Raw genomic sequence first — 16,235 nt, forward strand, 5'->3', positions numbered from 1 at the left:
ATGATAAGATCATAAATAAATGGCAACCTCCCAGAAAAGACTGAGAAACTGTGACCTTGGAAACTCTACTTCCTTCCTTCAAGCATGATCATGTCCCTGATAGAGGAGAGATCTTTCTCAGTGCATTTTTAAAATATGAATATTTTCCCTTCCCAGTGGGTCATGGATAGCATACACTGCCATTAGCCATGACAAAGACAGATAACCTGCCCTACAGGAAAGAGACAGCAGAAAGGCTGAATTCACTGTCATTTTCCTATGGCTTGAAGATCTCCAGCTGTCTGTAATGCGTCTCAAAATTTCACCCTGCTAGAAAGCTTATTTTGAATAAAAGTGAAGCAAAATACTTAAAGGAGCTTCTCATTTCTATGAGTTCTAAGTGGGAGGCTGGTGCCTGGCTCTGAGGCTACAGCGTGTTCAAAAGGACTGGGGCCTAGAAATGCTCATCTCTGCTCCTCCCTCCCTCTCTGGCTCAGGCCCTTCGCCTTCAGCCTATGGTTTGGGAACTTCTGGCCCTGGGGCTCCTTTTTGCAGCCTGCAAACCAAGAACGGGTGGTTTGAGGTCCAGCTGCTGCAAGCTGGACACGTAAGAGCAAATAGTATTTCAAGGCCGTGTTCACTGCTTCCCAAAAGTGTGGAGGAAGCCCAGGTGATGTGGAGTACAAAGAAGGGTAAATCTTGGTCCTAAACACTCACCAAGTTGACATAGTCTCCCTCCGGCAGATTCAGGAACGTGTGGAAGCTAACCATATTTTTTTCTATTCCTGGGTGTAGATACAACATTTGTTTTCAAAATGGAAGACAAAGCTGCATCGACTGGCCTTTGAAAGACCTGTCATTTCCATTTTGAGCTGATTGAGGGAAATTTGAGGACGGGGACATTGTGCCCTGTGGATGATGCAGGGTCCCCTTTCTTGAATCACGTCTGTCTCATCCTGAGCCCTGAAATCCTCCAAATGGCCAAATTATAGATCACGTAACAGCAAGGCACTGGGCCAAGAGGAAACCTGAGTTCTAATCTCACTTTCATTCCTCTGTGGAACCCTCAGTGAATCCCACGGCCCTCTCTCTTAGTGTCCCTTGTTTGTAAACTAAAGTGGCACCTACTCTGTCTCTCTTAGCAGAATTGAGGATCAGATGAAGTCCTGTGTGTGATGAGGCTCTCTGAAGTCTCTATCTACACATTCAGGACTCTCTTACATGAAAATGAACAAAAAGAACATAGAGACAGAAAAAGAAAAAAAAGTATAAGGAGAAAAAGAGAGAGGGAGAGAAAAAGCTGTGTGGAGCCTTTATTTTGCACCGGGCCCTGAGATGAGTGCTTTACGGCATATTCACTATTTCCTTTAATCCAACAACACTTTCAGGTACTTATTTTTACTATGCCCACTTTAAAGATGAGGCAATCAAGGCACTAATTTGCCCAGAGTCCCATGCCAAATGGAAGAGCCAGGATTTGAATCCAGGTTGAACCCTAAAACCTGGGTCCTTCAGCATGGCACCACGTGAGTGTCACCACAGTATCGCCCCTGAGATCCCAGAGGCCAGCTGCTGGACTCAGACCTGACCCAGACGTCCGCTGAGGGGCTCGTGCCAGGTCGCAAAACCAGAGGAAGACCCTCAGAGTGCATCTAGGGTTCCTCGTCCACTTTACAGAGGAGCAATCTGAGCCCTGGAGGGAAAATGCGACCTGCCCAAGAGCTCCCAGCCAGCCGACTATGGGAGAGGAGCTAAAACACAAGTGCTCGGGGATGTAGGGGACGTATCCATGCTCAGCAAATACATTTACGTTTGTTTTAGGCCACTCATCTGAGCTGCTGTATTAGTTTGTTAGGGCTAACATAACGGGGTGGCTGAAATAACAGAACTTTATTTTCTCACAGTTATGGAAGCTGGATCAAGGTGCCTGCAGGGTTGGTTTCTCCTAAGGGCTCCCTCCTTGGCTTGCAGGAGGCCACCCTCTTGTTGCCTCATTTACATGGTGGTCTCTCCGTGCATGGGCACTCCTGCTATCTCCTTGTGCGTCCTAATCTCTTCTTATAGCGACAGCAACCAGATTGGATCAGGCTCTACCCTAACAGCCTCATTCTAACTTAGTCACCTTTTTAAAGGCCCTATCTCCAAACATAGTTACAATCTGAGGCTCTGGAAGTTGGGACTTCAACTTAGGAGTTTGTGGGGGAACACAGTTCAGTGCACAACATCTGCATTTCCCAGACTCTGTTGCAGTTATGAGTTTTCATATACCTGATTTCTGGTGAGTAGAATGGGGGAAGAAGTGATGTGTGCCACCTTAAAAACAGGACTGCAAATCGTCCTGCCCAATCCAGGCTCTGTTGGCTGAACCCAGGGCAGGACTCCAAGGCCCAAGGAAAATGCAGAGCCACAGGGTGGAAGGAACCTGGGTCCCTGACTGCCTGCACACTCCTCATTCTCTAGCCAGGAATTTTCAGTGGACCGAGATTGACTAAGCCACTAAGATCTGGGGGCTGTTTGTCACAGCTGTTAGTCCCTACTAACCAATACACCACAACCAATATTCTTTCTATCACGCATCAAGGGTCAGGGAATTTCACTAAGAGGAGAAAGAAAATGACAGGCTGCCACCAGCTTCCAAGTCAATGAGCAATCTGGATGGCCTGCAGAAAAATGATGGGAAGGTATACTTCCCCTTCTTAGGGTACCAGGCATCTCAGTGAGCACAGCCCTCCAGAACCTCCTCTGACTTACAGACCCCCATGGGTGTCTTGGCTCCTCCTCCCTATACAGGCTAATGCCTGGGAGGGAGAAGGAAGGTGCAGATGATAATGATCCCTTTCTTATTTAAACAGGCTATTTTTCTTCCCAAGAAATGCATTTTTTTTTGTCAGCTCAAATATTCCCCTTTGATAGAAACCTGAAAATAATTAGCCTTAATAGCTCTGCTGTGAATAATGCCGCACAAGAAGGAGGTAGATGTTAATAGGAACCTTCCACTCCAAAACCAAGTCACCCTCTCAGCCCCCCACTCCCCAAAAAAGAAATGTAACAAGAAAAAATTATAGGTTTAGTGCTACTCTGGAAGAAATGTATATTTGGAATAAATGCATGAAATCCTTTAAAAACAGCACATGCTGAAAACTTCACATTTAGTTTGATTTGCTTTCCAAATCACACAGACTGCACAGTTGCATACAATCTTTAAACAAGTACAACCCCTGAGAAGTGTGGATAGATTTAAGAGAAATAAAAGCAAGATCAGCCAGCTTGTAATCTTCTTTTCTCTTTTTTTCTCCCCAAAGCTGCATTAAATTGGCTATTGAGAACAATAACATATTTGTGCTTTTATAGGTAGAATGATTGGTATTATGCAAAGATTTGGCTAACAGTCTAAAGGCACATTCACACTGATGGGGACTGCATGCCGTTAATAATTTTCGGGATGCTCTAGGGAACCCATAATTCCCTAGGACTACAACTTAGCAGGTCAATGCATGCTTTGTAGGAACTCCTAGGATGGAATCTAATCCTTTCTTCCAGAACCCTACCAACCAATAAGACTCTAGGAAGCTCATTCCCAAAGAGGGTCTTGGAAATGAGAAGTGTCCCTTTCGACCTACATTTTCTATGGCCCAGGTAGGTGCAATGACTTTTAGGATAGACTGCCAACTTGAAAAATGGCACTCTGGAATTCTTTTACAGAGTCTAAACCACTGTGTGCCTATACTCTGTGACCCAACCAGACCAGCCATGGAAAATTATCTTAAGGAAGTAATTTAAAGGAAACACACACACACATGCACAAATACATACACACACTGAAATACACATACAACTAGAAGTATTTTATACATAAGGCTAAAATCCAGAAACAGTGGGAAAATAGTTTGGTAATTTATAATACTTTGATGGAGAGTCGTACAGTCCATAAAAAGAATAAATTTGTGGAATGCAAAATAAACAATAAGAAATATTCAGGAAAAAGGTAGAGCATTAAATACATAAAATACACATAGAAAGGGATACGGTTTGGAAGGGAACAAAGTAAAATAAGAAGTCATAGAGTTAGCATGTTAGGAATATAGTTGAATGATTTTCTTTGTTAATTTCCCTTAATGGGATCATAACGTTGTTTCAAAAAACATATAAAAATCAAACAAAATGTAATGGTCCCTTGGTCTTTTAATCTTTGATTACCACACACATGTCTGAGCCCCAAGATTCAAAATCCAGGCTCCCATTTTAGGGAATTCGGGAATTCCTTGCTAAGGAAGTTTGTGGAGGGTGGTAATAACTGGTTGCGTGGACAAACAGAACACTGCCAGACCAGCCTTTCCATCGGAGATGCTGGAAAAGCGAGTTGCACCTTCACATCTAGAGACAGGGAGACTGGGAAGGCCTCCTGCAAAACCACTCCGCAGAGAGGTCTGCTGACACGTTTACATGCGCCCAGCAGCAGCAGCGGCACAAGGCCTTTCACTGTGAAGCAGCAAGGCTTCCGGGGATAATTCACACTTGCTCTGAACCGGAAACCCAAAGCAAGGAGGGGCAATGCTGTGCACCTCTCTCCCATATCTGGGAACAGTGAAGTAGCCACCAGGGTGCTCCCATTCCCCCAGAACCAAATATGTCCTTCTGTTAGTTCTGACATGTTCATGCCTTTGAGGGGTGAACAAGGCAGGAACTTCATATTCATTCCTGGCTACACTTACAGTGATCTCTGGCTAAGTGGTTAAACTTTTCTTAGGGCCGTCCTAGAGTCAGCATGCAAAATCACTGGTAGAAGGACTTGCAGATCTAGCCTAAATTAATTTTCCATCCAAAGACTTCTTTTTAAAAGACTTATTTCTCTTTACCTCGCACCTATGATATGCCAGGCACTGCGTCAGATGTTTCTCATAGTCACCACGACCTGCCTGGCCCATGCGATCGTCTCCATGACAGATCGGAGGAGTTGGAGAAATGGAGTGACTTGCTCAAAGTCACAGCCCTCCTTACGTGGTGGAGAGGGATTAGAACCCAGATCTCTGGACTCCTTCTCTGGGGCTCTCAACGCAAACTGCTCTGCCTCTTGGACACACTCAGGGGGACTCGGTGTGAACTGCTCTTGCACGGGGGCTATAATTAGTTGTCTGGTCCCAGTTGCTCGCAGGGTAAACAACGTCTGATAAACCCACAATGCTGTATTTATTGCATTGCAACCCAGCTGCCAACTGTCTAACCATTTTAATAAAAAGCTATTTTCTAAGGTTTATGTTTTATTGCGTGTATGACTCCCTTATTGGTTAACATTTTGGAGTTGTGGAAAAGGTTATGAATTTAGAAACTGGCTGCATTCATATCATATTTAAAACTTAATGCTATTTTATTAAAGACATATGGGCCTCCAAAGTACACATATTAAATGTCATGTAAGAAAAGTAGCAGTTTAAATCATGGTCAAATTCATTTTTGACGTGACTCCTGAGGCTTCTCAAGATCTGAACTATTTCTTTGTAAATCTGGCAGTTTAACCACACTCATAAATCACTTTCAAAGCATATTATTTCTTAATTTTACTGCATTAGAGAGCATTTGGCCTACACAGTGAACTGTTTGTAGCAGTTATGTGAACAAAGTTGCACATTTAGTCATCTAATGTGCAAAGGAAGAGGGGCGGGAAAGCAAAGAAGGAAAAGCTCCCCATTCTCTGGTCTTGTTGCTCTCCCCGCTCCTTTCTACCTAGGCAAAGGCACCTCGCAGAGCTCGGGGGAGGCCCTGCCATCTAAAAGTGTTGAAGTTGCAAGTTGGTACGGAGGCTTTTCTGAACACAAGGACGAAAAACATAATTTGTAATTTAATATTTTCCAAAACATCCCATGACTAAAAATTAGAATGAGTCCAGCAATTAGACACACTCTCTCTTTTTTTAAACATTATACTGAACAGATTTTTTTTTTTTAATTTGGTAATACAGCACTTGGTTGTTTTCTCGTTTTCCAGAGATCCAGTATCTCAACCTTGGGTTTCAAAGCCTTTCTAATGATGAGATAATATACTCTGGACATGTGTAACAAGCCTCCAAATTTCACTTCCCGGTTTTCTGCATTTTACTCTGGGGGCAGAAGGACTGATTCCAATGACAAATTCCAGGATCTAAACATCGGCCTTGATTTCGAGATCCGCCAAGGGAGTTGGAGGAGGATTAAGAGAGTTGAGTCTGAGGTCATCCAAACGAAAGAGCTTAAGGGCTTATTTTTGCACCAGGCATCCTTCCTCAAGTTGGGTCCTGTGCAGAGATGACCTCTCTGCTCCACAGCTGTCCAGCTGTCCGTCCCGGCTGCTGCACCACCGGTGACAATGGAGCCTCCTCTGCCACCCATGCGACACGGCCTTCCTCCCAAGAGTGGCCCCTCTTGCTGTGGCTGCTGCCCTCCCCTCCTCCCCCCAAACACAAAAACAAAGAAGGCCTCCTGTGGGGCCTGGGAGACCCCCAAACTCAGAGCCCAGACCTCCCCAGGATCAATGTGAAGCCTTATTTTTTCTCTCATATTCTTTTTTTTCACGTGTTTTACTCTTATCAGGAAGAACATGCTTCGTAAGAACCTTAGAAATACTTCACTAAAGTACAAAATCTAGAAAACTCCATTAAGCTAATGGGAATACAGAAGCAATGGCCCCTGCTATGGACCGAATTGTGTCCCCCAAAATTCATATGTTGAAGCTCTAGCTCCCAAAGGACTGTATCTGGAGACAAATATTTAGGAGGTAATTAAGGTTAAACGAGGCCCTCATCCAGTAGGACTGTGGCTTCTTAAGTAGAGGAAGAGATCTCTTTTTCTCTCTTCACTTTCTCCGCCACAAGAGGAGGGGACAGTGAGAAGGTGGCCATCTATAAACCAGGAAGAGAGCCCACACCTGAACGTGACCATGCTGCCACCTTGGCCTTGGACTTCCAGCCTCCAGCTGTGAGAAAATGACTTTCTGCTGTTTAAGCCCCCCAGTCTACGTTGCTATGGCAGCCAGAGCTGACCAGTACGTACCCCCCACCTTCACCTTTCCTGTGTCCACCCACACAAACCAATGACACAAGGACAGAGTCTCTGTAAACCTAAGTCACATGATTGAGAACACTCGCTGGCTGCCTTTGATGCCACCTACCAGAGGCAGTTAGCTTCCCCACAGATTATCTCATTTAATCTTCACAACAAACTCAGAAGGAGATATTCCATTCTCAGTGTGAAAAAGGAGAAACTAACGACAGAAGGTAGAAGTTCAGCCTTTAATCCAAACCTAAACATAATCCTAAAATATGGACTGGGCCCAGGCCCCAAATGGAACAGAAAACCCAACGACAGCTCATGAACAAATTCAGAATCACGGGGTTTTCATGGAATACAATAGTCACAGTAAATTTGGATTTTAAACCTCCCCCAAAAATCAGCTGGAGGCAACTCCTTGGATCCTGTCAAGAACAAAAGCAAAGGCGGGGCAGCGGGGAGAAGTGAATAAAAATGGGCCAAAGAAAACATGGAACAGGTCACTGAGCCAGAGAGCCCCTGTGACAATTCAAAATGCACCCTCCCCCTCCGAAAACAAACAAGAGGTGACTCACTTGTAAATTTCACTCATGAGTTAAAAGCTTCATGAAGTAGAAGCCCCACTTAAAATTCCTACTTCAAGAAAGAAAGAAAAAAAAATACAGCTTTGGAGCCTAGACAGAGAGTATTAGTTCGCTGCTGAAAAGAAATAATGAGTTCTAATTCAGGTAATGTAGCTCAAAATTTACTGCCATATTTTAAAATGCACATGAAAAATAAAATTATCCTAAAATGTCCTTGGTGAAAAGGCTGAGCATAATTGCTATCACTGACAATGGCACTGAACTTAGCTAAATTAACATCAAAGGAAGCCCCAATTACAGAGCATCTGTGCATTATTGATGGTGCCCTGTCTGTTAATCTAAGACACTCCACTGTAAGGAGCAGAAAAGCAAATAAAAGAGCTAATTGTACCACCCGCCTTCAGGGACCCCAAGGGCAGATCTGCCCTATCAAGCTTGTGAAATGCCACTTCTGGTCAGAGTGACAAGGAGGATACATGTGGCATTGGAGTGTATACATGGGCCCCAAAAGTAACTGTGGTGACCACAGGTAGGCAAAGCAACAGAGAGGCAAAAACACACTTCCTAGAGGGTCGTGACAAACTCTCAAGCTGTCTGGTAACTTGAATGTTCCTGAAGGTTTTGGCAGGAAGAAACAGGCTCTCTGGTGAAACAGGCAAGAAACAGGTTGTCTTTGCTCTTCAGTGAACCATTTGAGGTGAGCAGTACTTCTGGGGGTAGAGATAATTTCTTTGTATATGAGAAGAAGCTCTCTTGTGAGCATTTGGCCCCTCACCGAGCCTGCAGTGTAGAGAAAGGAAGTGCCATTACTTGAGTCCTACAGCATGCTGGTATTTACCTGGGCACACTGTTTGGCACTCACTCAAATGACTCCCTGAAAAGTACATATTAGCCACATTCCAACAAATGTCAAATCTTGTTTGCTACTACTTATAGTAGCAGGCAGTTTGGCAAAAACCAGAGTCCAGAGTAGAACATGTGACCATACCATCCTCATTTTCTCCTTCTTCCTTGGCCATGCAATTGCAAATATGTTAACAAGTAATCAAAGGTAGCTTCAGAACAAGGTTCATGATTTTTCCCTAGTGGCCCAGCATCTGTGTGGTTTACCTCTGACCCATCCATCTCGCAGGCTCCCTGTCTTTTAGGATGCACAACTGCCTGAGAGTTCAGCCCCTACAATCCTACAATCTGATGTTTCCATGCTGCCGGAAGGCAGAGTTCTATTAAGCTGCAGAGTTCAGAAGGATAGACAGCGGGGCCCTGGTCCTAACAAGGGGAGGGGACGTTGATGCTTTCAGAATCCTCCCTTCACTCACACATCAGTTGCTGGCCTTTTTTCTCTGTTCCTAGACAAGTTGCCTCTGTATTTTCAGCCCACACTTCCTCATCCCTGGCCTGGAATCACCAGGCTCAAGGTAAAGAATTGGTGGGAGTGAAGGGGTGGAGAAAGCACCCAAAAGATACAGTGTTGTTCAAGGTCACCAAGACAGCCACAGCTGGAGAACAGCAACCTGCCCACCCCAGAGCTATAAACAAAACCTGGGGGGATGTTAGTTTTAAATGTGGGTCACTTTAAGTCACTACCCCAACTTTATTCTTTAAGAACCCAATTTCTTAAGAAAGCATCTTGATTTTCTTCTCCTTCTCCCTCTTCTCTTTCCTTTCAAGCTTAATTTTTAAAACTAATAATACAAAGAACCTAAATTGCAAGAGCAAAATGCCACAAGTCCTCTTCCAAAGTGGATCAAGAAAACGTCAAGCTGGTAATGCACAGATTACAGACATAATCGGCTGTTAAGGCTCCATCTCACTCACCGTGAGCGATCACACGAATTCGGACTTTTCATGGCCCAGTTAAGAAGCCTTAAATTTACTTCTTAAAACTAGGGCAACTGATACCATAGGGGACAGGGGCTTTTGGGTAAGAACATGTCAAAGGACATTTTCGAACGCCATGGACTCATTGCCAGGGGAGTCACTGTTGGGTCTCTGACAGCCATCAGCTTTTTCCTCGCCCCAGCATCAGAGCGGCTTGCTACCCCTTGCGTCCTTCCCTGCAGTCCCAGGGAGAGGTCTCCCAGACCCAGCTGTCTGACCTCTGTGGCTGCCTGAACGCCAACACTGGCCTGGGTTCAGGGAATGCTGCGGCAACCTCAGCCCAGCAACTGCTGTTGCACAGATTTCCAAAGCACCAAAGCACCTGCCCTGCACGGAGCACTAAGGCTCCCTCTCCCAGACACCCAGGGAGCCAAACACAGACCTGTCCAGACTTTCCTCCCACCTCAAACCCTGCCTAGACCTCTCTCCACCCTCAGGGGAAACTGCAAAGGTGGTCTAACACAGACAGCCCCCACAGCCTGGTTCCTGCAATTCTCTGCCTCGCTGATCCCTTTCACCAAAATGGGTTGGGGGGAATGGTCACATTTTGGAGACTTAAAAGCCTCCTTTCCCCTCTTCCAGCTCCTGGTCTTCCACTCTCTTGCCCCTTCTTCCCATCATATATCTATGCCTTGTTTAAGGCATACAATGAAAAGAGCACAAGCTTTGAGGTTGACTCTGTTCCCTAAAGTAATTTAAGGTATGCAGGAGAAAGAACATGAACTTTGGGGCCCCGGCGGACCTAAGAAAGAACCTGATTCCACCTTGCTCTGTAATTTTAGATAATACATATAATTTCTCTGATCATCAGTTTCCTCATTTATAGATTCAAGGTCAAAGAGAAAATTAGAGATAAAATTGTTAAGTAGCAGGTATAATATCTAGTAGACAGTAGACATTTAATACATGTGAGGTGTTCTTTTAACTCACATATCATGATAGTTTCTATGCATCTAATAATGCACCTGTAGGCAGCCAGTCAAACCTTAGGCTCGCCCTGCTATCCTAATTAGTTAACCATCTAGAAAACCTACAGTAGTTGGTGCTGTGGCACCAACAACTGCCATAAACCTCACTAAACCCCAGGTTGTGTCCTAGTTCAGAGCCCTGGTTCGAGTGGCCAGGGAAGCATCAGCGAGTAGGGTACACGCATGGCCTGCCTGGGTTATCAGTCAGGTTCTGCAGCAACACTACTGCTCAAAACCCTAATGGCTTGCTGCAGGCATTTCTTTTTTGTGCAGAGGTCTTTGGTTGGCTAGCATGGTTTGGCTTCAGGCTCTAGGTCAGGTTTAGGTCTGGTCAATGTGTCCCTTGTGTTGTTTTCATAGCAAACAGCAGATATGTGAGAGTAGTGAATGGAAATACATGGTTCTTCGTAATGCCTTGGCACAGAATTGGCATGCTGTCCCTTCTGTTCATATCCCATTGGCCACAGCCAAGGCCAAAGCCAATGCAATGGGGAAATGTACTCTTCCCTTAGGGAAAGGCCATGGCAAGAACAGAGACAAAGAACAGTTTGGACAAATGATGCAATCTACCACACTTCTCCCAAGTGTTGAGTTCTAGAGGTGATACAAAAGATCCTACGGATATTTGTTTCATTCCCAACACTTAAAAAGTGCCACTTACTTCCATGATCCTCTTAGTATGCATCTGTCCAAATATCTTTGGACAAAAGCAAGCATTTGGGAGGCCACAAAGAGGAATAGTGTGGAGCTAGGCTGTCCAGGAGCCGTGAAAGCCAACGGCTCCATCAGGGACGCAACATTTCCCCAGGCACTGGGCTTCACGGAGAGCCATCTCTGCTATGTACTTTGCACCTGGTGAGGCTGCAGGGACTTCTGGGAGTGCCTGAGAAGCTGCCCTCAGCACCTGCAGTCAGTTTGCCTTTCCTTCTCTTGTGGATTTCAATCCCATCCACAGGGCTTTACGAGGATGCTGGAGACATGTGTAGCTTTCCTGCAATGGTTTATCTTTGATTTCGAGGGTTGCTACCCAAATGCAAGGCTACAGAAACAGCCTCCAAAGAGCAATCCTCTGAAAGCATATACTCAAGACAACAGGATGCGAGGGTGTTAAAAATGGAGAAAAACGAAATCCATATGTGATTCCCCCTCAAATGAACGTGGCAAACTGTGAAGTCAGGAATAAGATTGAAAAACAAACAAACTGCAAATGTTTGGCTCCCGGAGTTGTTTCTAAACACACCGCCTAAGCATTTTCCAAAAAAAAAAAAAAAATTAATTAAAAATTTTCCCTCTCTTCAAAATTTACTACAAAGTAACTGAAAATAGAATCTGAATGTGTCTCTAGACAACCAACATCTGTGTGAAAACAAAAAAGAACCATAAAAACACTAACATATTCAGGTAGTTAGAAATATCCAGAAAAACCAACCAACATTTTTAGGATTTTTTTGGAATGTCTGGCACTGTAGAGAACTTTCAACATATATTGGCTAATTGCCTATTTAACTGAATATGCCAGTAGTGGTTTATAATATTTATTTACAGGCATGCCCTGGCTTTATATAAAATACATATTCTTGAAACTAGCAAGTGCGGAGTAAATGATAGTAATTGTAATAAATCTACAAGTTGTTCCTGATAACTTTTATGTGTTTGAAATTGGGCTAGAGAGGGGTAACAGAAGATATCAAAGACATAGGCACTATGATTTAGAATAAGGTAGCACTTCGTAAAGTGCTAGGCTAGGCATAAAAAACAGTTAAGTAAACCAAAGAAGCCACTAGGTAGTGCTCCTTTATGGAACAGACAAAAAATATAATGACAACTAAGATAGGGAAAAATTTCATTTTCACTACACACAGACTTGTAGGTGCCCCAACACATTTTCTGAGAAAAGCTACTTATTTCTGAAAGGCCCTAATATGAGCAGGTGGGTTTTAAGAGAAGGAAGATCATGCAGGTTCAGGTCACACCCTTGCCTCCCCCAGAAATGCTATCCAATAGAAAAGCCAAGGCATGGTGATCGTGGCTGCTATAGGTTTTCCCATCACATTAATAAATAACCCCAGGGAAAGTCTTTTGGAAAAACAAATATGACACCCAGAGTCTGGCTTTTCTGCCAGTGAACAGGTTCAAATGATCCCATTGCCTGAAGGCAATGGTCCCTTTCCTGCTTTTCCAGATGACCATGTTGAGGCAATGTAAAAATGTCAGCCTTTTCTGATGGCTCTTCCAATATGCTCTATTGTTCGTGATTCATTCTTCTGACGAGTATTGGCTGAGCCTCTGCTATAGACCAAGCACTGGAGACACGGAAGTGAACAAAACCTGCAAAGTTCCTGCCCTTGGCCCCCCAGGGGATGAGCTGCTCCCTCATCCCAGCAGAGGGCTGGCTTCTGGGTGATCCCATTCCCTGACTTTATCCTAGGCTGCCTTTTTCATGGAAAACAAAAAACAAAGATACAGATGGAAAGAAACTGAAGGTTCCCAGGTGAGTTAGGACCTAACTCTGAGTATCAAGAGCAGGACTTCGTAGGGTAGTCACAGGAGCAGGTGATCCTTGGATCCAAGTAACTTTCAACTTTCACTTTAAGGAGGAGAATAAGAAAGATTTCCAGAAGTACATGTATTCTAAAGTTTATTCCTTTAACACATCGCCTCTCTCTCTCTCTCTCTCTTTCTCTTTCTCTCTCTCTCTGTCACACACACACATATACATACACACAATAGGCCACCATCCCAAATACCTGAAGATACACACATATAAATATACAAGCTACGCCTAACTACACAAATACACAGACCACACATGCTGGGAAGATCAGGTATGCCCACATAAAGAAACGGATGATGTATCTTCAAGGACACACTGACACGCACAAATATATCTATTACCATCTCTTACCTATAAGAGAATGGACACAGATGCAAACAAAAGCACACACATCAAAACACTCATGTCGAATGTGATTCTCAGTCCAGCTGCCCCCTGTTGCTGCCCTTCCCACCGCTTCTATAAGGTGCTGAAGACTAAACAGTGGGCAGCCAACTTTGCATACACGCCTGTAAACAAGAGGGCTCAGCTTTAAATAACTATGTTAAGGAAATGACACCTGTGCTCTTTGCCAGAACACGGATGAATAATTACAAAGCCAGGACATAATTAAGCAATTCTGACTGTCGGATTTTTGAGCTGTCTCTCTGACGTGCAGGGCTGGCGTGCCCACCACGCACGCCCCCACGGACAGGCGTGTGCACTGCTCTGATCCATGTTTCCCAGTGTGGCGAGGGAAGTCATGGTCCAGTCATTACAGGACCCTCTCTTTAGGGGCCCGAACCTTCTCTTTATCCATTTTGGTGTGCTCTTTATTGACAATGGCATGATTCAATGGCCAATATTTAACAAAGACATATATTTTCTCTAAAATTCCAGGAAAGGAGCAAAGGCTAGCTGTTGCAGGTCCATTAACTAATAACACACACACAGAGTCTGGAAGAGTCCACTGTAACGTCAGCTATCGCTTCCTAATGAATGACAGCATCTTTCCGTAGAACAGTCAGAGCTCAGACAGAAGGCAGCTTTGAAATAACAAAAGCCAAAAAGCAGCAATGAAGGCGAAATGTGTCATCATGAGAGAAAGCGGGAGAGAACTCGCACTCAAGCGCAGGGGCCTGCCAGGTACCAATCAGCCTTCTGTGACACAGGGCGTTTATTAGCTCCTGGATGATTCTGCATTTGCGTCAGCCGAGAACACCCAGACTGCCCGTTCCCTACCTCCAAGGCAAGGCTGTGATTGGCGAGGCATTCTCCATTCTCCCAAATACTTTATGTCAGGAATAAAATGAAAACAGCTCCCCAAATCACGGCCCCTTGATCATCCATCACAGCATTCTGCTGAATAAGCACAACAGGCTGCTGCTGCCTCGGAAAGGACAGAAGCCAACTTGAGATTCCAATTCGGTTATAAAAAATAGGTCTTCACCGAGTGTGCTCAGCACAGCATCGGCAATACCCGGGAAGGAAATTGCTCTCCACTTAGAAGACTCCGGGTGTAAACATACCTCCCAGAACATACATATGTATATATATACACAGAGATGGAAAGTGTATATACACACCTGCATGGGAACAAACATATGTCTGTACACACTGGGAACAGGTGAGAACCAGCCTTTTTGATACCAATTCATTAATTCAGCAAGGAGCTCATTTGGCCTCTACTTGCAACAAAAGTACCAGCGCGTATCTCTGAAAACAACAGACAAAAGGCAATTGCCTGCCATTCAGGAGCGGCATACATTTTGAGGCAAAACCAAGAACACAGAGGAATCCTCTGTGCACTTGAAGAATCATGGCATACATGGAACGCCGAACTGGAATTCCAGACCCCTGGGGGTTCTGGTCCCAAGTGGGGCCTTTGGAAGCTGCACGCTCTCCAAGTTTCCTCGTCTGTCGAATGAGCACAGACAGGTGATTTCTGAAGTCCTTTTCAGTCTGGAAATCATGTGACTCTACAAAAAGAGAGCCAAGGTCCCTATAGTTTGTCTGAGTATTTTTGTCTCTCTCCTCAGATAATTAATGGGCATTTTTAAGTTTAATACAGTTAGTAAGGATGTTAGAGTCAAACACACAAACATGAGCTAATTCTGTAATTGATTAGAAACTAATTGGGAACTCTGAGAAGCATTTCTGCTGATGTTGCTAATGACTCAGAGAAACAGCTAATGCTGGGTTTTAAGGAGCCATCCCCAGATGCTTTCAGAGGAAGGGAGGATTTCAATTCCCCCCCCACCCCTACTCAACAGAACAGTCCTGCTTTTAACTGTTTTCTTCATTTGGACCTTCCTATGAGGTTTTATTTTAATAAAGAGATCCATGGGTAAATATTTAGCTCACTGCTCCAGGGGTGAGACAGCAGAATGAGAAGAACATGGGCTTGGTGGTCAGATATGCAGGTAAAACTCCAGCTCCGGCAATTACTAGCCAGGTGACCTAGGCAGCCCACTGAACTTCTCCAGGCCTGATTTACCTGAGCCAATGATCCCTTCTTTCTGCCTCATGGGGTTATGTGAGTATTCGCAGATCTGTCTACAAAGAACCTTAGAAGAGTGGTGGGCATGTATCCGAACGCCCCGTCCAAATATAGTGGGTCTTAACATTTATCACCCCCTCAGATTTCCAATGACAATGCAGAGCTTCTCATAGCAAAGGCAAAGAGAGCAGAGAAAATACTGATCTACTCTGTGCACATGTAAACGAATGTATACATGAATGGAGAAATGTAGGGTGTGCCAGTTATTTATAATAACCCATATTAAGAGTTCATTGGTTGTATTTTTGCTCGGTTTGGTAATGATATTGGCTAGAATCCTTTCACCAAGAGAAAAAAAAAAGGGAGGCCATGAAATAAATTATTTCATTTGGACAAAATTACGAAAGCTGGAATAACTAAAGGCAGTCATGTGCAATACGTCAAACCTGTGCCTCAATAAGGAGAACTGTTAACAATTTAATAGCTACGAATGAATCACTCAATTAATTTCCCACATGCTGAAACAGGTAACAATACATTTATCTGCCAGTATTATACCTTCCATATCATATATTTCCACAACTGCTAGCAATCTTATTCAGCATAATGGGAAATAAGTTGCACCTCATGGATTCAGGGAAAGAACGTGGCCTGAGGTCTGCTGCCAGCCGAGCAACTTGATGGAAAAGCTTTCATTGTTCTGTGTTGTTTCTTTTTTTTTTTTCCTTTTCCCCTTTAATCACTTCCAATGCACGTGCAGAGTGCTTTAAG

At 44.2% G+C, this 16,235-nt stretch overlaps 1 protein-coding gene across 2 annotated transcripts in view; it reads right to left on the reverse strand.

Annotated features, from left to right (window-relative positions):
• The window catches only part of LRMDA (leucine rich melanocyte differentiation associated), a 1,038,561-nt gene that overhangs the window by 461,831 nt on the left and 560,495 nt on the right, over positions 1 to 16,235 (reverse strand). The window lies entirely within an intron of this gene.

Source organism: Lemur catta, chromosome 14 (genome assembly GCF_020740605.2).
Source record: "Lemur catta isolate mLemCat1 chromosome 14, mLemCat1.pri, whole genome shotgun sequence".
Classification (NCBI taxonomy): Eukaryota; Metazoa; Chordata; class Mammalia; order Primates; family Lemuridae; genus Lemur; species Lemur catta.